The sequence below is a fragment of the Dendrobates tinctorius genome, unplaced genomic scaffold (genome assembly GCF_039654945.1).
Source record: "Dendrobates tinctorius isolate UK_male_01 unplaced genomic scaffold, ASM3965494v1 ptg000003l, whole genome shotgun sequence".
NCBI classification, from domain to species: Eukaryota; Metazoa; Chordata; class Amphibia; order Anura; family Dendrobatidae; genus Dendrobates; species Dendrobates tinctorius.
Window position 1 is genome coordinate 2,147,724 of NW_027361671.1, and position 13,923 is coordinate 2,161,646.

A 13,923-nucleotide genomic window follows, 5' to 3' on the forward strand; every position below is an offset into this window, starting at 1 on the left:
GGCAGGCTTCAGCTACAAACAAACGACGGTCCAAGGGGCCACACTTGGGGGTTGGGGACAAGGTTTGGCTTTCTACTAAAAACATCAAACTGAAAGTACCGTCTGCCAAACTGGGTCCCAGATTTATCGGCCCATATGAAATTATAGAAGTGGTTAACCCGGTAGCCTTCCGTTTGAAACTTCCGCAGTCATTTAAATTACCTAACGTGTTCCACAAGTCTCTCCTCAAACTGTATCGCTCCCCAATTCACCCTGTCCAGTCCCCTCCTCCTCCTGTTTCGGTCGGAGGGTCCTTGGAGTATGAAGTCCAGGGTATCCTTGACTCCCGCCTTGTGAGAGACTTCATACAGTATCTTGTACACTGGAAGGGCTACGGCCCGGAGGAGAGGTCCTGGGTCCCCGCAAGGAACATCCATGCCAAGGCATTAATTAGGAGATATCATCTCCTTCAGCCTGACAAACCGGGTTTTGAGGGTCCGGAGGCCCCTCCTGGAGAGGGGGGTACTGTCACGTCGCCGTCAGACTCGGGGCCGGCTGTTCCGCCCTCAGCCACTAGGAGGCGACGGACTGTCACACCGCCCTCGGGCTCGGGGCCTGCTGTCCAGGCCTCGGCCACCAGGAGACGCCGGACTGACATGTCGTCGTCGATCTCGGGGCCTGCTGTTCCGCCCTCAACCACTAGGAGGCGTCGTGGCTCGCGCCCGAGTGAGGGCGGCAACAATGAAAGGGCTTCTGCGCAGGCGTCTACTGGACGCAGACTCCGCTCCTCTGTCAGTCATGAAGGGGCTGGTGCATCATCATCAGGTCTGGTCCTGGGGGCGGTCCTGATGACATCACCAGCCCGGGAGCCTGTGAGGGACGACCTGATCCCTCAAATACCTTGGGACTGGGCTTGCAAGCCGCCGGATATACGAGGGGCGATCCAAAAGTAATGATAATCAATAATAAACACAATGAATATAGTAAAAAAAAAAAATATTTTTCTACATAGTCTCCTAACAAGTCTATACATTTAGTCCATCTCTTTTCTAAACTTAGAATTCCCTTCGAAAAAAATTCTTGATCTTGACCCTCAAAAAACTCCCCAACAGCGGTTATCACGTCGCTATTGTTGTCAAATTTCTTGCCCCGGAGGTGTTCTTTGAGCCGAGGAAAGAGAAGTCACTGGGGGCTACATCTGGCGAATAGGGGGGGTGTTCCACCAGTTCAAAGCCCGCTTCTTGAATGGTAGCCATGGCAACTGCAGCTTTGTGAGCCGGTGTGTTATCTTGGTGAAACAGCACTCCAGCCCGCAGTTTGCCGTGCCTTTTCTCCTTGATAGCCTCCCGCAATCTTCTTATTTGTTCTGCGTAGTAGGAGCCCGTAATAGTGGCTCCCTTCTCCAAATAGTCCACCATAATAATTCCTTCAGCGTCCCAAAAAACGGACGCCATAACCTTCCCTGCTGAGCTTGACACTTTGAATTTCTTCGGCGTCGGTTCGTCGGCTCGTTTCCGTGTCATCGATTGTTGTTTAGTTTCAGGATCAAAGTGGTGGATCCAGGTCTCCTCCATGGTCAAAAAACGTGACAAAAAATTCTCCTTGTCTGCTTGGAACTTTTCGAGATTTGCTATTGAAATGTCAACTCGTTTCTTCTTTTGCTCGTCGGTTAACATTTTTGGCACCCAACGCGCGGAGACCTTTCTCATATGCAATTCTTTTGCAAGGATTCTTTGAATACTGCCATATGAGATCCCTGTGACCTCAGCTACATGCCTGATAGTCTCTCTTCGATCTGCCAACACAACTTCTTCAACTTTTTTCACGTTTTCTTCATTGAGGGACGTGGATGGGCGTCCTTCGCAATGTTCATCTTCCGTCGATGTTCTTCCCAGCTTAAATTCCTTGGCCCAGCGTGCAACTGTGGAATATGGAGGAGAAGAGTCCCCCAATGTTTCCACCAAGTCGCTGTGTATGTCTTTGGTAGACATTTTTTTCGAGCAGAGGTATTTGATGACAGCTCTGAGCTCGTTTTTTTCCATTTTGATGTTCACTCCTTGGCAGTTCATATTCAAATGAATGTAGCTCCAAGGAATCGTGGCCTATTTAAGTGATTTTTTTTCCTGGACTAGTGGGTACCTAAGAGAGAAGAAAACATTTTATTTTAATTTCTGTGTGCAATTGAAATAACCGATTATCATTACTTTTGGATCGCCCCTCGTATTCTTGGTTCCTCTACGTGTTACTTGTGATTGCCTATCATTAACTCCGACCTCAGCCTGAACTTCTGACTACTCTGTTGCCTGCCGTTTTTGTACCTTGCATTTCTCCCGATTACTGACGCTGACCTTGGCCTGGATTCCTGACCCCCTCTACTGCCTGACGATTTTGTACCTCCACTACTCTCCCGGTTTTTGACCTCTGCCTGGACTCTCGACTCTGCCTCTGCCTGCCGTTTCTGTACCTCCACTGCTCGCCTGGTTTCCGACTCCATTTTTGGCTCCCTTCCTGCTTTTCTATTGCGACCGTTCTGCTCTGGCACTCTGCTCCTGTTCAGACAGCGCTTCCTGGGCTTTGCAGTAAATCCAGATCCCTGTATAGGGGTAAAGGGTGTCGGTGCTACTCGGGGCGCTGCCTGTCTGCAGCCCAGACTTGCAGACGGACGCGACACTATGCGCTGAATAGACCCAGCATATACCTGATAGTCCGGGCCCTTGCTTCCATTACCATACTGAACATGAATGCAGGCGGGAAGCAACTGGCGTGCGCTCCACAGTGGAACGCATCCAAGATGGCACGGGACCTTCCGGTCAGATGACCTCATATCCGCCCCAAAACTTAACCATGGAGCCGAAGCCGCTTGCCGGGACTCAGTGTGCGCTCCAAGTGAGGCGCATTTAAGATGGCACGGGAACCTCCGATTTCATAATAATAAACCCGCCCACCAGCATTAACATGGAAACAAGCCGCCTGCAGGACACAAGTCGCGCTGATAACTAGAGCGCATGTCATATACATAGACCCTCCTACAAAATCGGCCTCCCTGCAGAGAGAGACGCTGGCTCAGATGTTTAACCCTCCATCTCCCATGACAAAAAACATAACATAAGAAATATTAAACATTGTGTATTTCAATACAAATCAGGAACAGATATTTATATGAGGGAGATTATCCTTGTAACACATTCTAATGTACTTAACTTCCTCCTACTGATAGACTTTCTCCAGTAGCAGTATAGGGATGAGCCCAGCTCCACTCTGTAATGGAATCCTGTGTCCCTATGGTTCACTTGCCTGAACGTATTTTAGAGACAGATCATACACCACTCATCCCTTTCAGCTGCTGCCAGAATGTAAACAAGTTTCCCATAATCCCCCTGGGGCTCTGCTAACCACTCCCTGTCTCCTGTGACTGTGTTAAACAATAGTCAGTCAAAGAAAAAAGAAACATCCGGCACTGTCCCTGAGGAAGAAATACCCACAAAGCTGCTTGTAACCGCTATCAGTGTGACACCTGTAACCCTTACTGAATGGGTGCTCTATCCATTTGAAGAAAAAACATGAACTATCATAGTAGAAAAAGACAGCAGGATGGCACTCACCGTTCTCTTGAAATGATTCACTTTATTTCATGTTAATAAAGCATAGGCAATGGCACGGGAGAAATGCAATGCACTTCAACAGGTCCCATCCTGGATACCTTTGATGCATTACGATCATTGGTGGGTTGATTTGGGGATTGTTGTTTATATATGAAATGCTTTTGCAATATTTCTAATATGAATATGACCATTATTGTTAACGACTAGATAAACTGTGTTATTGAACATATATGTATCTGATGGATGTATTTATATGTATTTTATGTATGGACTTTCTGTGATGGGTGTTACCTAAATGGTGATTGGCTGTGCCACACTATAAAAGGCCACCACTTGTGCTGTTATGTTATACTTGAAAAAGGCCACAATATGGCCGAAACGTTGTATTTTGTACTGGCAGAATAAATTTTTGATACAATTTTTCACCCAGACCGGATGCTGTTCCTCTTCCTTATTCAAAGAAGATTGACAGTCATCTTGTGTTTTTTCCATTTTCTTAAAATTGTGCCAACAGATGTTGCCTTCTCACCAAGCTGCTTGCCTATTGTACTGTAGCCCATCCCAGCCTTGTGCAGGTCTACAATTTTGTCCCTGGTGTCCTTAGACAAATCTTTGGTCTTGGTCATGGTGAAAAGGTTGGGGTGTGATGTCTTTTATACAAGTAACAAATTTTAAACAGGTGCAATTAATACAAGTAATGAGTGCAGAGTAGGAGGGCTTCTAAACCCCTTTACCCCCAAGGGTGGTTTGCATGTTACTGACCAGGCCAATTTTTACAATTCTGATCACTGTCTCTTTATGAGGTAATAACTCTGGAACGATTCCATGGATCCCGGTGATTCTGACAATATTTTCTCGTGACATATTGTACTTCATCACAGTCATAACATTTCTTTGATACGATGCGTTTATTTCTGGAAAAAAAAAGGAAATTTGGCGAAAATTTTGCAATTTTCCAACCTTGAATTTTCATGCCCTTAAAACAGAGAAATATGTCACACAAAATAGTTAATAAATAACATTTCCCATGTCTACTTTACATCTGAACAATTTTGGAACCAACATTTTTTTATTAGGAAGTCATAGGGGTTAAAAGTTAAGCAGCGATTTCTCATTTTTGCAACACCATTTTTTAAGGGACCACATCACTTTTAAAGTCACTTTGAAGGGTCTATATGATAGAAAGTACCCAAAAGTGACACCATTCTAAAAACTGCACCCCTGAAGGTGCCTAAAACCACATTCAAGAAGTTTATTAACCCTTCAAGTTCTTCACAGGAATTTTTTTGAATGTTTAAAAGAATGAACATTTAACTTTTTTTCACAAAAAATTTACTTCAGATCCAATTTGTTTTATTTTACCAAGGGTAACAGGAGAAATTGGACACCGAAAGTTGTTGTACAATTTGTCCTGAGTACGCTGATACCCCATATATGCAGGTAAACCACTGTTTGGGCGCATGGCAGAGCTTGGAAGTGAAGGAGCGCCGTATGACTTTTCAATGCAAAATAGGCTGGAATTGAGATCACATGCCATGTCGCATTTGGAGAGCCCCTGATGTGCCTAAACAGTGGAAACCCTCCACAAGTGACACCATTTTAGAAAGTAGACCTCCTAAGGAATGTATCTAGATGTGTGGTGAGCACTTTGAACCCCCAAATGCTTCACAGAAGTTTATAATATAGAGCCATAAAAATAAAAAATCTTATTTTTTTCACAAAAATGATCTTTTTGCCCCCAATTTTTTATTTTCCCCAGGGTAACAGGAAAAATTGACCCCAAAAGTTGTGCAATTTGTCCTGAGTATGCTGATATCCCATATGTGGGGGTAAACCACTGTTTGGGCGCATGGCAGAGCTCGGAAGGGAAGGAGCACTGTTTGACTTTTTCAACGCAGAATTGGCTGGAATTGAGATCAGACGCATGTCGCATCTGGAGAGCCCCTGATGTGTCTAAACAGTGGAAACCCCCCAATTCTAACTCCAGCCCTAACCCCAACACACCCCTAACCCTAATCCCAACCCTAACCATAACCCTAACCACAAACCTAACTCTAATCCCAAACCTAATCCTAACCCCAGCCCTAACCCTAACTGTTATGAATGGGTCTCCGAGGAGGATGGCAGGAACAAGCTAGGCCACGAGAAGACCACAGAGGTTGGTAACTAAGCGGATTGCAGACCCCTGATCCTATCCGCACAACTAGCAGTAGAACGTTCCTACGATGCCCTAGATGCTTCGTCACAGCCAGAGGACTAACTAAGCCTAAAGACAGAAAGATGAAATCTAAACTGCCCCGGAGCAGATCCCCAAAGGAAAAGACAGCCCCCAAAGATATATTGTTGGTGAGACATGATGAGACACAAACACAGAACAGACTCAGCTAACGGTGGGGCCCAAGCTGTCTAGACAGGATAGGACAGAAAACTGTCTGCAATCATGCACAAAACCCTGAAAAAGTCCAACACTTCTGATATACAAAAAAATCTGAGATCACACGATCTCACCCCCGCTAGATCAGCACTTTGGTATAAACTGGCAGCAAGCAAAAAGATACTAACATAACAGGGACTGAACAAACTGCAAAATATGAAGCAGGGCGCAGCGCTGCCCCCAGCAACGAGCACACTGAACCCTAACAGCAAAACAGAAAGCAACAAAAAAAACACAACCAGATTAGATGCCAAGGACTAGCAAAATAATCACTTAGCTGAACATGCAGATCAGGCAGGGGACAAAAGAGCTCTAAATGCACACAGAGGAAAAATTCACCAGCAACCTTCAAGAGCAGACAGCTCCATTATATGCTCCCAGCCAGCAATCCCAGATTCCCAATTATCATAGTCAGGAGGAGAACCTCCATCCACCTGGTCAGCTCCATTACTCTGAGTAACCACCAGAGGGAGCAAAGGGAGTTTCGGCTCAGAAATCTGAGCAAGGGAGTTCACAACAGTACCCCCACCTTGAGAAGGGGTCACCAAACCCTCATCCACACCATCAGGCCGATCAGGATGGGCCCGGTGAAAGGCACGAATCAATCTCTTGGCATGGATGTCAGAAGCAGAGACCCAAGAATTATCCTCCTGGCCATAACCCTTCCACTTGACCAAGTACTGAAGCCTCCATCTAGCCAGACGAGAATCCAATATCTTCTCTACCTCATACTCCAAATTACCCTTAACCAGTACAGGGTCAGGGGGTGCTGCAATGGGAACGACTGGCTCCACAAACCTTTTCAACAAAGATTTATGAAAGACGTTATGAATCTTAAACGTAGCTGGAAGAGCCAAACGAAAAGAAATGGAGTTAAGGATTTCCAAAATCTTATAAGGTCCAATAAACCTTGGCTTGAATTTTGGAGATGCAACCTATTTTTTGAGGACAACCAAACCATATCACCCACTTTAAACCAGGGACCAATGGTCCTATGCCGGTTTGAAAACCGTTGGACCTTTTCCTGAGAGTGGGACAACTTATCCACTACTTGGTCCCAAATCTGCTGCATTCTCTCTACCACAAAATCCACGCCTGGGCAGGCAGAAGCTTCTACCTGCCCCGAAGAAAATCGAGGATGAACTCCAAAGTTACAAAAGAAAGGAGACATCAAAGTGGCAGAGCTAGCCCTATTGTTTAGCGCAAATTCGTCCAAGGGCAAAAATGAGACCCAATCATCCTGATCAGCAGATATAAAACATCTCAAATAGGACTCCAACGTCTGGTTTGTTCTCTCAGTCTGCCCATTGGTCTGAGGATGAAATGCAGAGGAGAAAGACAGCTGAATTCCCAGTTTGGAACAAAAAGCCCTCCAAAATCTGGAAACAAACTGGACCCCTCTGTCCGACACAATGTTCTCAGGAATCCCGTGCAAATGAACCACTTGTTGTAAAAACAAGGGCACCAACTCAGAAGAAGATGGCAACTTTGGGAGTGGTACAAGATGGACCATCTTAGAAAATCTATCACAGATCACCCAAATAACAGTCATTCTCTGAGAGACAGGGAGATCAGAGATAAAATTCATTGAGATATGGGTCCATGGCCTCCTGGGCACCGGCATGGGCATCAACAAGCCACTAGCACGAGAACGGGGCTTAGACCTAGAACAAGTCCCACAGGACTGCACAAAATTCCTGACATCGTGAGATAAGGCAGGCCACCAAAAAGACCAACTCACCAAATCTCTGGTACCAAAGATACCTGGATGACTAGCCAACACGGAGCAATGAATTTCAGACATTACTCTTTTCCTCCACTGGTCAGGGACATTCAATTTTCCCATAGGGCATCGTTCAGGTTTATCCTCCTGAAATTCCTCCAGGGCACATCTCACATCAGGAGAGATGGCGGAAAGAACTATATCCTCATTTAGAATGGTCGTAGGCTCGGTCACGTCAAGAGAATCAGCAAAGAAACTCCTAGAAAGGGCGTCCTCCTTAACATTCTTAGTGCCCAGAAGAAAGGAGACCACAAAAATAAAACGCGTGAAAAACAAGGCCCACCTAGCCTGTCTAGGATTCAAGCGCTTGGCTGATTCAAGATAAATCAAATTCTTGTGATCAGTGAGGACCAGAACTTGATGTCTGGCTCTCTCCAACCAATGTCTCCACTCTTCAAATGCCCACTTCATGGCCAATAATTTCCGATTCCCTACGTCATAGTTATGTTCAGATGGAGAAAATTCTCAAGAAAAGAAGGCACAGGGATTCATCGTAGAGAGTACCGGATATCTCTGAGACAAAATGGCTCCTGCACCAATCTCAGAAGCATCTATCTCCACCTGAAAAGGGAGTGAAACATCAGGTTGCCATAGAACCGGAGCAGAAGTGAACCTCTGCTTAAGCTCCTGAAAGACTGCCTCTGGAGACCAATTTACCTCATCAGCGTCCTTTTTGGTCAAATCCCTCAAAGGTTTAACAATAAAAGAAAAATTACTTATAAATTTACGGTAGAAATTAGCAAAACCCAAAAACTTCTGAAGAGCCTTCAGAGAAGTGGGCTGAACCCAATCGTAAATGGCCTGTACCTTGGCAGGGTCCATTTCAATAGCAGACGGGGACAAAATGAATCCCAAAAGCGAAATCCTCTGTACACCAAAAATACATTTCGATCCCTTAACATACAGAGTATTTTCCCTCAAAATCCGGAACACCGTCCGGACATGTTCCACATGAGAATCCCAATCACTGGAAAAAATCAAAATATTATCCAGATAAATGACAAAAACTTATCCACAAGGTCCTGGAAAATATCGTTCATAAAAGATTGGAAGACAGAAGGGGCATTAGTGAGCCCAAAAGGCATCACCAGTTACTCAAAATGTCAAGAGTATTAAACGCCGTCTTCCATTCATCCCCGTGCTTGATGCGAATAAGATTATACGCCCCCCTGAGGTCAAGTTTGGTAAACCAACAACCACTTCTAACTCTGGAAAATAAATCAGAAATTAGGGGTAACTGGTCCTGATATTTAACAGTGATCTTGTTAAGGGAACGATAGTCAATACATGGCCTTAATGAGCCATCTTTTTTGGCCACAAAGAAAAAAACAGCACCCAAAGACGAAGAGGATGGTCTGATATAACCCTTCTCCAATGATTCCTTGATATAAGATCGCATAGCATCATGTTCAGGTACAGATAAGTTGAAAAGCCGACCCTTGGGAAATTTACAACAAGGCATTAACTCAATTGCGCAGTCAGAACTCCTATGAGGAGGCAAAGACGCGGACTTACTCTCAATAAATACATCAGAAAAATCAGCCAAATAGTCAGGAACGTCTTGAGACTGGGGAATATGAGAAAGTTACATATAGGACAGAAATACAATATCCTGAATACTGCGCACGTTACCGTGACAACCATTCGCCTGCGTAGTGATGATTTTGCCATGTCATATATCTCAAATGATTCAGTCTGCTTCTACCTGGAAGTAATTGTGTGTCACGGACCATGTTTCCTGCATCCCGTCTGACGGCGCGTTCTGGCTCCTCTCTCTAATGCGGCTGATCAGGTAATTTACCGCAGCTGCAATTTATTATACTTATTATGGAATGTATTTATAGGACCTTCATTGGACATACAGTCATGGCCAAAAGTTTTGAGAATGACACAAATATTAATTTTTACAAAGTCTACTGCTTCATTTTTTCTAATGGCAATTTGCATATACTCCAGAATGTTATAAAGAGTGATCTGCTTAACAGCAATTACTTGCAAAGTCAATATTTGCCTAGAAAATGAACTTTATCCCCCAAAACACATTTCAACATCATTGCAGCCCTGCCTTAAAAGGACCAGCTAACATCGTTTCAGTGATTGCTCCAATAACACAGGTGTGGGTGTTGATGAGGACAGGGCAGGAGATCAATCTGTCATGATTAAGTAAGAATGACACCACTGGACACTTTAAAAGGAGGCTGGTGCTTGGCATCATTGTTTCTCTTCTGTTAACCATGGTTATCTCTAAAGAAACACGTGCTGTCATCATTGCACTGCACAAAAATGGCCTAACAGGGAAGAGTATCGCAGCTAGAAAGATTGCACCTCGGGCCAACAATCTATCGCATCATCAAGAACTTCAAGGAGAGAGGTTCCCTTGTTGCCAAAAAGGCTCCAGGGCGCCCAAGAAAGACCAGCAAGCGCCAGGACCGTCTCTTAAAAGTGTTTCAGCTGCGGGATCGGGCTCCCAGCAGTGCAGAGCTTGCTCAGGAATGGCAGCAGGCAGGTGTGAGTGCATCTGCACTCACTGTGAGGCGGAGACTCTTGGAGCAAGGCCTGGTCTCAAGGAGGGCAGCAAAGAAGCCACTTCTCTCCAGGAAAAACATCATGGACAGACTGATATTCTGCAAGAGGTACAGGGAGTGGACTGCTGAGGACTGGGGTAAAGTCATTTTCTCTGATGAATCCCCTTTTCGATTGTTTGGGACATCTGGAAAACGGCTTATTCGGAGAAGACCAGGTGAGCGCTACCACCAGTCTTGTCTCATGCCAACTGTCAAGCATCCTGAAACCATTCATGTGTGGGGTTGCTTCTCAGCCAAGGGAATGGGCTCTCTCTCAGTCTTGCCTAAAAACACAGCCATGAATAAAGAATGGTACCAGAATGTCCTCCAAGAGCAACTTCTCCCAACCGTCCAAGAGCAGTTTGGCGATCAACAATGCCTTTTTCAACATGATGGAGCACCTTGCCATAAAGCAAAGGTGATAACTAAATGGCTCAGGGAACAAAACATAGAGATTTTGGGACCAAGGCCTGGAAACTCCCCAGATCTTAATCCCATTGAGAAACTTGTGGTCAATCATCAAGAGACCGGTGGACAAACAAAAACCTTCAAATTCAGACAAAATAAAAGCATTGATTTTGCAAGAATGGACTGCTATCAGTCAGGATTTGATCCAGAAGTTGATTGAGAGCAGGCCAGGGAGAATTGCTGAGGTCCTGAAGAAGAAGGGTCAACACTGCAAATATTGACTTGCTGCATTAACTCATTCTAACTGTCAATATAACCTTTTGCTACTCATAATATGATTGCAATTATATTTCTGTATGTGATAAAAACATCTGACAAACACACATAAAAACCAGAGGCCAGCAGATCATGTGAAAATATAATATTTGTGTCATTCTCAAAACTTTTGGCCATGACTGTACTCTTCAGCTCCTGACGAAGCCACCTTGCGGTGGCGACACGCGTCGGGCACACCACAAGCTCCCCCATGTAAGCGTACCTTATCAGGATAGTGCGGGCATGACTCATCCTTCACCACTTATAACTTTTTGAGTACTTTGAACCTCTTTGTGGGCAATACAGGGCATTATCTTCTTCTATCTTGGGCCCTTCCTAGCCTGTCCATAAATGTTTTGTACATTGTTATTTTGATTTTCTGGTATAGCTTGAGTTCTTTAGTATATGCGGTTCATTTTTGATATGGTTGATATCTATGGATATTTAAAGATATTTACATTAATTGTGCTTTGTAGGCTTCATTGCCTATAAATGCCTTTGATCTTCATTTTAGGTGTTTCTTATACCTGCTCTTTTCTATTGTGGCCTGTCCATTTTTTATGGACTAATTGATTGCATTGCAGCTGTTATAGATAGGAGGTAGTGATGCTAACACTAATTTGATCTGTATATTTCTACCAGTGAATTATCCTAATATACAATTACTATTTGCTGCTGGCCATTTATATTGTTTGATTCTTGAACTGTGTAGCCATTCTTTTTGCCTACAGGGGGTATGTCTTGTTGGCTCCATTATGAGCCTTTTTGTGCTTTTGCCTTGTCATGTTGTATGACTTTAAAATGTTTTTAATGGTGTTGTTCTTGTGTGTCCAATAAAATTTATAATATTTTCACACATTGTGGTGATCCCTGCGTTTTTTGATCAGTAGCTTTTTTTTACTATTTTTAATGACATGGATTCGTTAAGACCAGAGGGGACAGGAAATCCCACTATAACATCTTTTACGGTTTCTGCCAGACCTTTCCGAAAGAGAGCTGCTAGGGCATCATCATTCCATTTAGTAAGGACCACCCACTTTCGGAACTTCTGGCAGTATAATTCCACAGCATCCTGACCCTGGTTCAATGTCAATAAGGTCTTCTCAGCTTGACCAATAGTATTAGGCTCATCATACAACAACCCCAAGGCTTGAAAAAACGCATCCACATTAGCCAGAGTAGGATCTCCAGGTGTCAGAGAAAAAGCCCAATCCTGGGGATCGCCACGCAGCAGTGAGATGACAATTTTAACCTGCTGCACCGAGCTCCCCAATGAATTAGACTTCAAGGCAAGAAATAGTTTACAGTTATTCTTGAAATTCAAAAATTTAGACCGATCCCCAGAAAACACATCAGGAGTAGGGATCTTTGGTTCTACAGCAGATGATTGAGCAAGATAGGTAGAAATTCCCCGCACTTCAGCAGCGAGCTGCTCAACATGATCGGATAATTGTTTAGACACCATTAAAGAAAAAAAAATCCTCCTACGGCCCCAGAGAAAAAGAGGGAAAAATATATATTAAAAAAAAAATAAAAATTCTGACACTTTTTTTTTCTTTACAATTCTTTCCTTCTTTTGAGTACCCTAGAGTCTGCGGTTAGGCTGGTGATTCTGTTATGAATGGGTCACCAAGGAGGATGGCAGGAACAGGCTAAGGCACCAGAAGACCAGAGAGGTTGGTAACTAAGCGAATTGCAGACCCCTGATCCTATCCGCACAACTAGCAGTAGCCGTGGAGCGCTCCTACGATGCCTTAGACGCTTCGTCACAGCCGGAGGACTAACTAAGCCTAAACTGTTATGAATGGGTCACCGAGGAGGAACAACAAAAAGCTAAGTCCCACAAAAACAGAGAGGTTGGTAACTATGCAGATTGCAGATCCCTGATCTTAACCACACAACTAACAGTAGCAGTGGAGCGTTCCTATGATGTTCCTAGACGCCTCGTCACCGCCAGAGGACTACATAAACCTAAAGCAAGAAAAGGGAAAACTAACTGCCCCAGAGCAGACCCCAAAAGAATAGACAGCCCCCACACATGTATTGACGGTGAAGCAAGATGAAAACACAAACACAGGCAGGAAAATAGGCTGAGCAAACGATGGGGCCCGACTAACTAGAAAGGACAGGAAAGGAAAGCCACTGTCTGCAATCTGCCAAAAAACCCTACCAAAATAATGTCCAACAAGTCTGATAGCAAAATTAACCCTGAAGTCACTAGACTTCTCCCACTATATCAGCACTCTGAAATATTCTGAAACAGAGCAAAAAGAGGCCAATCTAACAAGGGACAAAAAGGCAAATTGGCAAATACAGATAAATAGGAGTGGAAGTTCAGCATAGCCCCAGCAGGGACAAGCTGACCACACAAGAAACTGAATTGACCAACAAGCGCAAGAGTGAACATTAACAAACAACAAACTTAATTTGAGAAGACTGGAAGAGAGCTGAAGTCCAAGACCTGAGAAGCAGACTGAATCACCAGCACTAGGATAGGGCGTCGGCTGTCTTATATCCAGTCTGATACTCCGAAGATCCAATCGTTATCCTCCTCATCAGGTGGCAGATCACTACCACTTAAACCAACCTCACTACCTCCTGTCACCACCAGAGGGAGAACGGAAGGAGAACTCTCAACTGGTGGAGCAGAAAATGAGCTCATAACACTAAACACAGAAAGATGAAATCTAAACTGCCCCGGAGCAGATCCCCAATGGAATAGACAGCCCCCAAACATATATTGTCGGTGAGACAAGATGAGACACAAACACAGGCAGAGAACAGACTGAGCAAACGGTGGGGCCCAAGCTGTCTAGACAGGACAGGACAGAAAAAGAT